The 14,260-nt window shown below is 38.5% G+C and overlaps 1 long non-coding RNA gene across 3 annotated transcripts; it reads left to right on the top strand.

Moving 5' to 3' along the window:
• Positions 1 to 304: 304 nt before the first annotated feature.
• LOC121688329 lies at positions 305 to 9,958 on the top strand. 3 transcript variants are annotated; one of them, XR_006024556.1, is made up of 7 exons: positions 305 to 426; positions 695 to 787; positions 1,573 to 1,723; positions 6,782 to 6,881; positions 7,002 to 7,104; positions 7,232 to 7,310; positions 9,831 to 9,958. It is a non-coding gene; the product is annotated as an uncharacterized LOC121688329 (long non-coding RNA). The 3 variants fall into 3 exon arrangements; XR_006024557.1 differs by lacking the exons at positions 305 to 426; positions 695 to 787 and adding an exon at positions 1,090 to 1,375; XR_006024555.1 differs by lacking the exons at positions 305 to 426; positions 695 to 787 and having other exon boundaries at positions 1,389 to 1,723.
• The last annotated feature ends 4,302 nt before the right edge of the window (positions 9,959 to 14,260 follow it).

The following is a 14,260-nucleotide window of genomic DNA, read 5'->3' as shown; positions in this document are numbered from 1 at the left end:
ATAACTGGACACACCTCGAAAGCCGTTATCCTGCTTATCACCCGGTTGGCACTTTAAAGCAAAGGAAACACGCGGTTCCGTTTAAAAAGAAGCTCACTAGTTCAGCTTGTTGTACAACTTTCGTTGGCCCTATAACAGCGATAGCATGGACAGTTGGTTTATTTACAGTTGATTCCATTGTTGCGAAGCTTGCAACCAAAGATTCTAGAGCGCTGCAACCGTCGTCCTACTATGGTTGTTATAGTTACCATTCATAAGCATTGATATGGAACGGTGTCCTGTTATTCAGAATTAATAGCCACCCCACCAGCCAATCAGAAAAGAGTATTTCTTCGCTCCGGGTGATGCATTTTATTAATGTTGTACCAATATTTGAGCTTTCCGCATACAATGGCATTGAAGATTTTAAGGATCAAACAAGGAGAGGTTGTATTTTTCAGTAATTTTTATAGTTTTTTTTTTTAATGGTCCACTCATACCGAAAACATTTTGGGTAGGCCTAGGCCAGAGCCATAGAAAAAGATTTTATCTACCGCTCTGGCCTAGGATAAGGCATGATAAGATCATTTCCGAAAGGGTCAAACAATCAAGGGTGAAAAACTGTATTAACATTGGAATTTAACAAAAATATTGTACAGGTCTTAGTTTTAGGTTTTAACTAATTGATCTGAATTGGTTGATGTTTCTCCTATAGCCTGTGCTCACCTGTGCTGCGTGCATATACCTCGGCCATAAGGCTGTCGCGGTCGTGGGCGCGCGTGCATGTTACTCCCCGGCCCAGAATAAGGTAGGAACGGCCCTGTCTAAAATCAAAAGATTATATCACTGTGCGTGTGTGGTAACGTTAACTTCTGATCTTGACTCACTGCAGAATGCAGCGGCTTGTTCACTGCACTGGAGAATCCAGCTAAACAAGTTAAAGAAAGTCAATATCTCGCAAAAGAAACTCGAGATCTCATCTCGCAAAAGAAAGATCTCGCAAAAGAAAGTCGAGATCTCACAAACCTACAGTAGTCAGTGTTTGTCCCCAGTAGCCTACATACCTTTTCTCAGTTTTTTTTTTACCTTCGTTTTTTTTTTTCATGTCACCTCCCGGGCTCCACTAAATATTAGGTAGACAAACGTTGAGCAAAATCTGACACGGTGTCGCAACATAGATTGTGTCTGGTGGTTTGACATGGAATAACCCAATGGAGTAACGAGGATAGATTGAGAAGAAAAATAGTGTATTTTAGAGATCTTCAGCTTAATTTAAATCGGATTTAGGCTAGAGGCAAGGAGGCTAGCCTAGCCTACTTCGCAGTTGGTGAGGTAGGCTAAAAGGTCAGAAGTGGCGCTAATATCCCGCACAGAAAAGAAGCGGAAAACTCAGAGGGTATTGTTGTGCCTTTTTATGATAACTGCTATTAAACATAGAGGAGAAGAGGAGAATGATCTGTTGTGCAAAGTTACAGGAATAGCATATAATATAGACTAGCCTACTTTTCAAACCAAATTGACGCTCGTATAGCCTACAGGCCGTGCTAGAATAGCCGACCTAGCTCTGATTTTAAGTTCATTTCTACGAGACAGCCTGTCATGGACGCTACCAGACGAATAGATGAAGGATGGACGATTGCTGTTAGAAGAGGCCTACTAGGCTACACTAACCCTGTCATCACTGGGATTCGACAACCCCCCGTGGTCACTGGAGATTCTGCGCCGGCTTTGCAGCGGACCACAGGTAGGCTGCATGTTGTTCAGCCTCACCTAACGTTATCATTGTTTATGTTTTCCGACTACGTTTAGAAATGCTTTTGTAGTTGCAGGTGTGGGCTTATAATTGATATGAAAGTTATCAACTAATAGGTCTAGTTTAGTTTAGCCTATCTGTAATGTGGAAGGGAAAGATCTGAATTCACAGTTATTTTTGTTGGTAAGGTAATGAACTTTAGGCTACTCCTTCATTTTGGTGATTTTGCCTACACTCTATTAACATATACAATAAGAACTTTAGGCCTACGTCTAGGCCCCTACTTGTTTTAATATAGGCAATGCTACGATACAACCTTTAGTAGGCTACACGTGATGCTCTACCAAATGGTTATTAAAGGCACACTTCACCATTCTTATTTAATGTCACATTTAGAAATGAAATTAAGCTGTAAGGTCCATTCACACTGAGCTGGTGCTTAGACTCTGTCCTGGGTCAAGTGTCTCACCATGCCATAAACAACTTAAGCCAATCAACTGTTGCATTGTATAGGTATAGATGTTGAGCTAAAATATCAACAACCTTTCACCTATTTAAAATGACTGCTAGGCCTATTTTATTTTTTTCTAAATGAGCTTTAATTAATGAATTAATTAACTTTAATTAGTGTGTTAATTAAAAATAATCAGCATACCATTTTCCACTTTGTCCATCTTTAAATTCATATGTGGCACTAGCATGCAACTGAGAATCAATCACACCTCACCCACAGCACCACAAGCACTAGCATGTAAATAAGAGCCAATCACACCTCACCCACAGTACAACAACATAGTTGCATTCAAAAGTAGCAAAGAAACTGGACAAATACTAAAGATCTCTGGACATTAACATGAGTCACCCCCTTTCTGCGAAAAAAGAAAAACAAAACAGTGAGTAACAGACAGATAGCTCAATAATCAATACATGCCCTAAGGCTATGAGTTCATGCATATGTTTCATGCTGAAACCAAAAAAACTCTATAAAGATAAAGATCACTAGAGCTAGATTCCCAGTTAAACAATATAGTTATCAATATTCTTAACTAATTATTAAAATGTAGAAATATATTATGATTAGATGACTAATTTATTAATAGTGTGACTAACAACTTGTAGTAGAGGACTGCCAATCATACCAATGAATGACTATCCTAAATCTATCAGTTGGCTAAAATAATCCAAAGAAATGTTTGCAGTGGGAATAACCAGTGTACACACACACACAGAGACAAACACACACACACACACACACACACACACTTTTGAAGTCAACCTTTGCTCTGAGTTATCGTTCGTGTGCAGCCCTGGCTTCATAGTGAATCAAAGGAGAGGGGTAAATAAATGTGGAAGGCTTTCACTTCCAATCATGTCCTTGCTCTACGAGATCCAGCCAACAGGCCTAGTGGATTTACAGGCCTCTGAGCTGAGGAAGCAGAGGCTTGGAGCTAATATGCAGTTTCCCAGAACTCCTCAGTTGATATGTTTTTGTGTATCTGTGGTCTGCACAAGGTAAGCTTTACAGAAACAAGTGAAATAATGATACTTGTCACATTAGAACATTTTCCGCTGCTTCTGAATTATTTTAAAGAATTCCGATTCACATTCATTTCAGTGTAAGAGGGTATGCTACAAAACATGGCCTGGTTGCCAGCTATATTTTACCTTGCCATAGGTTAAAATAAGGTGACGCCTTATTCTTTGTCAGCAGAAACATGTTTACCAGTACCATTGTAGTTTCTCTGTTGTCTCTTCACATCACAAGATGCTGTCAACTAAATGGTCCCACTGTCACTGCAGCCAGGTGGAATACAAATCCTCTGAAGAAGTCAGCGCTAGATTTATTTGCAGATTTTTATAAATAGCCAAGCATATGTGTGCACTGTAAACAGCAGATCAAATTTTTTATGATCTCTAGTGACGTATTTACTGCATACTGTCTCATCATTTTAAAAGTCCAACACTGCAACGACACAGGAGCCTTGATCTTCAGGGGTGTCTGACATCAAAAGGATTAATAAGTCGCATTAAGACAAGGAGCTGTATGTAATGGTTTGATGCGTCCCAATGTGCTTATTGATTAATAAACGCTTGCCCGAGTTTCATTTTGCAGATATACTACTACACGTCAACAGTATTCTGCTGCTGAAGCTACTTTTCTGGACAAATGCCTTTCGCCTTCGGTGCTCCAATCTCCTTGCCATTGTTTTTATGTACTTGTGGGTACCTCACCCCCCGTGCTCTCTGCTTCTTCCTGATTACCTGTCTCTCCACTAGTATGTAAACATAAATCACCCTTGTTAGAGGTGGGGGTTTCCATAAATTCTCAGGGGAAAAAGACAGTGTGAAGGGAATTATGTATTAGCTGCATTTCTTGAAAGGAGGTGCTATTAGGGAGGCATTATCTGTGCTATCAAAGTCAATCCACAGCAGTAAGAAAAACTGGATCTGTCAGCTGGTCACAGTTTTACACACAGGTTGAAATGTGCCTTTTATTTTATTTTAACATATAGATCAGTTATGTGACCACATAAATTGTTGTACACTTGTGTTGATTTTCAAAAACAGATCATTTTTTATTTTTGTCTATAGGTTTTTAGACACTTGCATGAGGAAGTGTTAATTATAATATACTCTAGAAACATTTAACTTGATTATTTTTATTCAGTACAATTAGCATAACTTAGCACTTAAACATAACAGTCATAATATAAGGGAGACCAGGAGAACATTGCATTAGTATTATTTTCTCAAATGCCACAGCCTTTTAATTTTTTTTTACTTTACTTCTTACAATAGCAACCAATCTATTGGATGAGTGATAGCCATGGGTCATGTAAAATGTGGTGTATATATCAGTAATACATAATTTATATTCACCATGGTCAGGGAGGAAAGAACAAATGAAACCCTCATAGCCTTGCATTGCTTATAGCTAGCTAGTCAGCCAACTGTGATATCATTACAATGCAGTGTCACATACCTAATGTCTTAGTGCTATTGTCGTTTCAACTGTAGTGTGTTGCTTCACAAGATATACATGATGTTACACTACATGCAAGTGAAGTTTTCAAATCATAGAAACTAATACTTTACAATGCATATTACGTCAGTGTTGCTAATTTTTGCAGATGCTTGGAATAAATTAGCTTTCAAACTATCACAGTACACCCCTGATTTAAATATATTTTATGCCTGATGAGGTGTTTCCTGAGGTTCTATTGATTGCCATGGCCCATTTTACATTTCCCTTTACAAATATTGCACAGAGCACTGTCTGTGACAGTCACACCACTGACTGCTCTTGGCTTGTCATGCTTCTTCTCAACTTATTCCACACTTCTCTTTCACCATGCATGGCTCAGTGGAGTGAAAGCATGCATTACACATGTCCTTGTGTTCTAGTCTACTGGCAGGGGTATACTTTAGGGTGAAATGTGTTTATTGCTTTCTTTCTTTTTTTGGAAGACGCACATGCCAAGTCACTTGGATTAACATTACTGGCTGATGCATAGTGTAATAAAAGACTGAATGATGTTGACTGTAAAGCCCTCCTACAAAGAAACTGATAGCACACAGAGACCAATCAGGAGGCGATCCCTATCATTTTCTCTTGCCACATCTGTCAGTTGTTCTCTCTGTCTCTTACACTCTTAAAGGAATTTGTGGGATTGCGTGATTTGTAGGAGGTTGTATATAGGCGGGAATCATGGAGCTGCTATCAGTGTGTATAAGACTCCGAGAGCTTCTTTGAGAGGTGGGATGTCTGAGGTCTACTTTCTTCAGGATGTATATAAAGCACTCAATGAGAAGTAGTTTTGGCTGTAGTGATGTAGGGCTAGGTGCATTTATCACAATTTAAAGAACCACTGCTGTCCAGTGCTAGCAAACCCTCATTTGCTCATACACATAATTCACTGTCTTCGTATGCTCTATTGGTTAACAACGATTGACCTTTGTGCTTCGTCTACACTTAGAATCTATGTTCTAGATGGTCAGACCCATTTGTCCCTTCACTGCACACCAGTGGGAAAGATAATTAGACTTCAAATGAAGCTCTGTCTACTGTGTCCAAGATAGAACACTATCTAGAATAGGAGGTCAATGACATTGTCTATCTCTTATTTACAAGATTCTTTTTGAGGTTTGAGATTATGATTTTAGGTCATTGAAAGTAGATTATAGCAATACAAAACTACAAGCTATGAGCAGCATGGTCAATTACTGTATATCTGAAGTTTAGCTGAAATCATTACCATCAACTGAAACAATACTGAAATGGAATAGTTTAGAACTAACACAGTCTTCTTCTATTTATATCTCAGTCAGTTTGGTCCAAGCAACTGTAGGCCTACACCAGGGGTTTTCAATGTTTTTCAGGCTGAGGACCCATTGGCTGAGTGAGACACTGTGACTCTATTGTTATATATTATAATAATAATAAATGTATATCATACTTTGCTTATTTAATCTAGTCAGTGACACACACACACACACACACATACACACAAGGATTAAGGCCCTTTCACACCATGTCGAAATCACGCTGGTAGTTAAATACAAGTGTTGGATGAAATTTGTTGTGATGAAAAATTAATCAAGGGTGAATAAATATTGTCCTCGGTGTGAAAAGACTATACAATTTAGAGTCCGACCGATTTATCGGCATTGATCGATTAATTAGGCATTTTCCAAACTATCGGAATCGGCATTTATAACGGCCAATATTTTAAAATCCAGTAAATGAAAACCGCATATTGAGCCTTCATTTTCAGTATTGGCTTTATGTGGTTTGTCCAGCAGAAAACGACATTTCTACCACTGACATTTCTACGCTACTCAGACCACCATCATGTGAGGAAGAGCAACCTAGTCTGTCAATCATCGCGCCTCTTCGAGTTAAATTGTTGGATCATTTCCAAACGGCAGAAACTGACTGCTCTTTGATCACAGAAATTAAACAAACCATGGCTAGGGATCTTGACCAGTGGTATGTGGACGTGCAACAAGTCTTAAAACAGAGCCTCTGCTTTCGATTCACAATTCAAGGAGCTTCCCGTCCTTTGTGAAGATGAGAGAAATTCAGCTTTCCGCTGTCAGCTTTCCACTGCCTCTCACTCAAGAGGCTTCACAGCTGATGGATCAGAGGGTAAGTCAATCTTTTTGTCTGTTTATGGTGATGTATTTAAAAATCTAAAAACATAGCCTAGGCCTACTGCATGTCTGTTAGCTATAATGTGTTATACTGTGCGGGTGTGTGTGTCCACAGAATGACCCAATGGTCCAGCAACACCTCCTCACTTATCTCATGACCATACTCCTGATAGGCCAATTGATCCTAATGATGCGTGCAAGGCTGAAAAATGCTCAAGGTATGTAGCTTACATATTAAAAGTAGGCCTACTTTTGATTTAATTATATCTATAATTATGTTCTTTTGTACAACCTAATCAAGTCTTGTTATTATTATTATTATTATTATTATTATTATTATCAAAGGTGCTAGAAGATCTGTTTGGTGATACTTTCTGCAATCAGAGAATCAAAACATCCAGAGAGCAAGCCCATGATGAAATAAGTAAGTATAAGTATATGTATACTCTTTTGATCCCTTGAGGCAAAGTTGGTGTCTGCCTGTATCCCAATCTGTGAATTAGTGAAACACACACAGCACACAGAGAGGTGAAGCACACACTAACCCAGAGCAGTGAGCTGCCTGCTACAGTGGTGCTCGGGGAGCAGTGAGGGGTTAGGTGCCTTGCTCATGGGCACTTCAGCCGTGGATGTGGGCATAGGAGAGCAGTGCTCAACCACTTTCCCAGCCCTACCTGTAGCTTAGGGAAGCTAACAGCTTTCTATTAGGATCTAGTTTGTTAGTTACCGTTTTGTCATAACTCCCTGATGCATTTTTGCATTTAGAATAGCCAGAGCGTGTATATCTCAATCGGAAAATTAAACAATATGGGGTGCCTATGGACTAGGCTGGGTGAACCCAGCCTGATCTGCCCGCTATTTATTTTTTGATTTCTTAAAAGATTGAGCTTGGTCTGATGAAAGCCAGACTAGCCATGGACCTCAGTTAAACAATGCAAGGGAACATGAATCAGCCTATATTTGCACGAACAATAACGGACAAAAGCTCTTCAACTTTGGCCCGTTAAAATGTGTATGAACAGTCTAGCGACGCATTTCATCAAGGCCCATTTGGACATGTCAGTTATTTGCACCACTGGTTAGATGTAAAACAGCATTTCGTTTCAGACTAGGCTACTGTTACTTAATTTGTGCATTAACAATAACGTTTCAGACTACTGTTACTTAATTTGTGCATTGACAATAAAGTATTACATGAACTAAAGATGACACAAATCTTATGTAGAAGAAGAAACATTCACAAAAAATCCATCCATCCAAAAATGACCTTTGTTTTTGATAGCTGTTGAAAACGGCATGGAACTGACAGAGATGTTTTTGTTTATAAATACATAAAAAATAAATAAATAAATAAATAAATAACATTATGCTGATACCTTTTGCTTTTCCCAAATACAATGTAGCCTACAGGTGTACTGTAAGTGACCTTTCATCAATCTAGTTGCAATGGATGAACTGTGATGAACTGCCCTACTTGTGATTGTTTAGAGATTTTAAAGGTTTTATAACAATGCTACATCTTCTTTGGCTATTCTACAATCTATTCACCTTTTCAGCACCAGTAGGCTACTTTCTGTGTAGCCGCACACACACACTCAGGCATGCCAAACAAGCATACACAAAAGTTTCAAGAGTGGGGGATGGAGTAAAATATGGAGACAAATTGGAAGTGTGATTTATTTTCGCGGAACGGATGTACAGGACTGAGCGGCGGTCATATTTTGTACCGCTATGCGGTACATCTAGTCCTTTTTAATAAGCATCAAGATCAGTGCAATTTTAGTCATACTAACCTTAATTACCCTCAATTAAAAAATGATTAAAAAAAAAAAATCGCAACTATTTTTGCAATTTTCACTACCTCTCGCAATTTCTTCGCAACAAACAGCTAAAAACACCGCAACTTCCATCGCAATTTTTTAGAAAAGTTGTCGCGAAATCAGCCATTTTAGATCGCAACAATCACAAAAAATCCTCGCGAAATCCTGGAGGGACTGTGTATTGTGATTGCAGTGATTTACACCCCTACGCTAAAATGTAGAAGTGGCGGTACTATGTACTGGTGAGTACCGGCCCACTTCGAGCGTCAAAGTTTTACCTTTTGTATTTTCACAGTTTATATGACTCTTAAGACTGTAAGCTGACATGACTTGTGGCTGAGAAAACTGTTATGTGTGAATAGTACTATTTTCATATTGTCATGTATATCGTTATTGCAAAAAATATCAGGATATATCATGATATTGTTTTAAGTCTATATCCCCCACCTTTACCAAGGGTACAGATTTCAGTGGTACAGCATCACTTTGTCCCTGTGGTAATCAATGCCAAAGAGGGAGCTAATGTGACATGATGGCAGCAGACGGGCTTGTGTCCTGTAGACCTGATCTGACGGTCTAGATGTATTCTACTATATGATGGGTACTGGCAAGCTGGATCTAACTGTAGACAGCAAAGGCATACCATACAAATATCACTATCATACCATACAAGAGGCGTTTTATTTTTGAACATGCTCACGCACGTTATCATCACCCATATTGACAAACAGGGTTGCTTCAAGGTCAGATTGCAAAGCACCAAATCTGTCATTGTTTCTCACATGATGTCTAAAAGAGCTAAGGGACAATTTAGTAGTGTATTCATAGAATTTAAGTTATATCCAGTATTACTTGACTGTTGTATTCTTGGAATTGACCCGAAAGAAGCTCAGATCAAAAATTCAAAATCAACGTTTTTTTTTTTCCTTTTCTGTGTAAAAAAGGTTTTAAGCATCTTTAATAGTCTTTAATATGCAAGTGAAAGTGCAGACAGAAACATTTGGAGAGAGAGGCTATGAATCATGTAGAGTGTGCTGCCAGTGGCACAGCTACCTCCACCACCATTATTAGATACTGCACCTACTTCTGTGTCTTTGCTTGACATACACCTTGATTCTGAATAGTAATGAAGAGGAGAATACTGAGGATCTGATCTTATCAACAACCAAGTGCAGGATGGAATCCAGGCAGGAGATACTAGTCTGGGACATGATAATTCACTAATGTTGCCCTCGGACAGAAGAAATCAGGTCAATCAGCCACGAGAGGGGAAGATGAAACCGAAACTTATTGTGAAAAACAGTAGCAGCAACACCTGCAAGCATCAGAAAATGCAGTTGGAAAAATGCAGAAATTTACAGCAAAGGTAGACCCACATACTTTGTTTCCTTACTGTTGATGCTGTTTATTGTCAGTTTGTAAAGTTTAGGCAAAGTAGGAAGTAACGTTAGGAATCTCTGATAAATGTGATTGATAAGGCTGAACCAATGATTTCAAAGTTAGTGCCCGTAGCGATGCAAGTGTTGGAAGGGAATCCCAATCATGAGTCACTAGACTCTATTCAGTTTGTGAATGAGTTTGGATTTTTCCAGGCTACTTAATTCATCAATCACAAAATAATTGACAGATTAACTGACTTAGAGAAGCCATTTGTTGCAGCTCTACATACATTGTGAAAGACACAATTATGTTCTATACAATGTTTGCGTTTTTGTCCTCATGTACACCTAAGCAAATTTAAGTCCATACTGATGCTCATCCATTCAAACCAGGGTTGTTTCTTGTTAATGTTTTCATTTCCTGATCAAGGGAATTCCATTTCAAATTGAAAGGAGGCCTCTCTGGAGAGACAGAAAATTCTTAATTCAATAATTTGAGTAAGACGGTACAATAATAATTGTAGAACATTGGGACAGAAACATTCTCAGTCAAGAAAATGCTAAAATATTTTTTTTAGGCACAACTGAATGTTTTAATTAAGCCTGTTAAACACAATGAAACCAGCCTACCTCAGAGAATGCACAAGAAAATACAAAAAATAAGACGATACAAAGAAACCGTGAGGTTGGCAGAGTGCTTGAAACATGATGCTTCAAACATTCTGAAACATTGCAGGCTATAACCTTGCTCAGGTATTACATCAGTCATCCTTCCCCCAATGTGTGTGTGAGAGAGAGAGAGAGGTGCTCAGCCAGCTCAGCAGGACAAATCATCCCAGTCCTCCACTGACATGCTTTCAGGCGTGACTGAGCAGCGGACAGCCCTCAGTGACCTGGTTAAACGTGTGGGTCTCCATATCAAGCCTCAGCTCCACATTAAGGGCTCTATCGTGCACTCGGCGCAATGTGGCGCAAAGCGCAACACAAGTCTTATTCATATTGTACACCCAGTCAGTGATGAATTTTTCGCTATGCGCTCCACTTTTATTAAACCTTGCGCCCAGGGGTGTGGCTATTAACGACATAAGGTGTGGTCTGGTGCATGAAAACGCTATCTTACACCCTCTAAAAATAATTACGTTTACGTAAATCATAATGAATTACTTTTAACATTGCTATGCACAGCCGTACGCAAGTGTTATTGTTAAATAAAGATAAAGAAACATCATCATCATCATCATTATAGAATTCATAGCAGTTACATACTTAACGACAAAGCTGTTAAGGAATTGCACAGATCCTAACATCGATCCTAACATTGTTGTGGTCCACATTTGATTTTTGATTCACATCATGCAACAATTATATTTGTAAGAAAAAAAATAGAGGGCTCTAACTTGTAAGACACACAATGCACCAGGTAATGTGATTATACTGGCGCGCACAAACTATTGCTAATTTGATTATTAGGCAAAATTAACCCCATGCAAATGATCTTACACATTAGAAGGTCAGGAGTTCTCAGTTACTGGATTCCTTTGAATTACCATTGAGTTACCATTTAGACTCCAGTTAGAATACATTTTACTGTGTTTTGTAACATCCATACTTATGGTTTCTCTGATTACTGAAGTGAGGTGTTGAACAAACAAACCAACAATATGAGGACTGGCCTGGTTGTATTTCTGTACATTTATATAGATTCTTACCCAAGTGAGTACTTGCTCTTGAAACTGCATCTCCACAGTAAGAGAAAATGGCGTCAATGAGGTGAAATAAATCTGGGCTCTTTGCTTTGACAAGAGGTCCACCCCCTGAAGGACACACAGGGGGTCTCTGAGGTGATAAACTCTTCTGATGATTAATACCAAAGCTTCATCACGGTCAGTAATGAACCTAGGCCTTTCATCTTCATAGCCACAAATAAGTGTGACACCTCATAGAAATCCATCATGTGCACCCACAGAGAATTCCGTGACAGGATGATCATATTAGATAAGCAAATCAATAATGTTCATTTTTGTGAATTACGGCTGCATCATCACCATGAACAACAATATAACAAGATCAGATTTCTTGCCATCATGCCATTACGGACTAGTGTAATTTGCACTGGAGAGAGCTGAAAAATGCAATCAAGTGAGAAACTTATGTGGTTACACCTTTGGCCTGATACAGTAGTATCTTACTGAGTTTATCATCTCACTAAATTGCAATATTCACAGAAGCTGGGTTTAAGTCCCGGTCATTTGCATATTCTAAGGGGGCGCTGTGGCACAACTGGTTACAGCACTCATACCATATTTTTGTAAATTTGTATTTTTGTAAAGGTTTTTAGTCAAAGGCTGCCATTGACATAATGCTTTTGATGTTGACATAGCCTACCTAGGAGAGAAGACATTTTCTGCCTCTGCTTCCAATGCCCATCTCACAACATTTCGAAACCAAATTCCGCAGGTTAAAGAGAAGGGGGTCGCAAGACTTGGCCTATGTTTTTTGGGGGGTCGCCAGACAAAAAGTTTAAGAACCACTACTCTACAGTGTGTTCACTCAAGCACAGGTCCCACAGCGACTTGTTGGGATTGATTTCAGGGTTGGGGTTGTTCAGTTTCTGAGTTTTAATAATCATACATATGGTATGTGTGATACAGACATACAATACTGTGCAAAAGTCTCAGCCAACCATTAGGTTTGTTATGATAACCACGTAAATGTATTTATCAATCTCTTCATTAGAATACAGAATGTAGAAACAAACAAACAGAAAACAAAATTGTTCATGTCTATCAGAAAACTTTTAGTTCTTAACTTGATATCAAGACATGTATCGCAAAAATAGCATAGAGCCATTCTTGAGCTCCACATTCCGCTTGATAGATGAATATTAAAATTGCACGTACCTTTTTTAATGGCACATTTAACTTCCTTCATTGCCCACACTGAAAAGGATTTCCATATATACTTCTCAAGCTTGTAATTACCATTAGAAAATATTCATGTGATGGGCACTGAGATTCAGACAACCTGTGGTTAAACTGTATGCTGTGTTCAAAGGGAACCGTGAAGCGCTCAATTACGATTCAATGAACAGGCCACAGTGTCTCTTCAGTCTGACTGGTGAATCACTGGATAACAGATTATTTGATTATCCTGGAGGGCTAAATGTGCCCAAATACATTCTTGTTCGTCTCCTTGTTTGAAATGTTTAATGGCTTATTTAGGAATGTGAACACAGTGATACAATATAGAGGTATTTGCGGAGTGGTTGGACATTTTAATTGGAGGGTTTAGACTTGGTGGTACAGTGAAAGTCTTCATCAACAAAATTCAAAGTAACTGTACTCAGATGAACATGCAGAGATAGCATCTGATGTTTGTTCTGCTAATACCCGCTCTTTAATAGTTAGATTGTGCTAGAAGTGCAGTTGATTAAACTTTGCATTGTGTGCTCTGAAAAAAGTGCTTAAGATTAACATAAATGCTACAGTATGACATTAACAAGAATATTATGTGATCTTACGTTAGCTAACAAACTAAAAAATGGACTGCACTGTGCATAAATCACACCAGACGCTATTGATGGTGATATGATGTCATAATCAGATATTACAGTGTCTATTTCTCACAATCTATAAAATATCAAAGAGAATATATATATATATATATATATATATATATATATATATATATATATATATATACACACACACATTAATATATACAATAAGCAGCAGTCAGCAGTTTCATCTGCCATCTTTTCAGAGCTATTTGAGACAGTTACATATGGCTAGTGGGCATCATAAAGGATACAGAGAAGTTGCCTTCAGAGTCTGCAAGCATGGTGGAGAAGCAGTAGTGTTGGTTTACCACAATAGCAGACAGAAAAAGAGACGTTTGATCCGTTTTAAAATGGCACTTGGTGCCATGATGCCCTGTTAGACACCTAGCATTTTATCCCATTTTGAGTCAAGGACTGTACATTATATCATTGAGAGACAGAAACTCCTTAGAAAATGAGGAGAAGGCATGAGATAAAAGGCAGTTTTGATTAATTATAATTTATAAGTGACGTGCTAATTATATGTTTTTTGACAAACGGCATTAAAACTGCATTGTAATTATAAACAACACTGTGCAAAAGAGTAAGTGGACTGGACAAACTCAAAGCTTGTGGG

This window comes from Alosa sapidissima, chromosome 17 (genome assembly GCF_018492685.1).
Source record: "Alosa sapidissima isolate fAloSap1 chromosome 17, fAloSap1.pri, whole genome shotgun sequence".
NCBI lineage: Eukaryota > Metazoa > Chordata > Actinopteri > Clupeiformes > Clupeidae > Alosa > Alosa sapidissima.
Note: the sequence above shows the minus strand (reverse complement) of the source record. Positions and strands in the feature narration are given on the sequence as shown.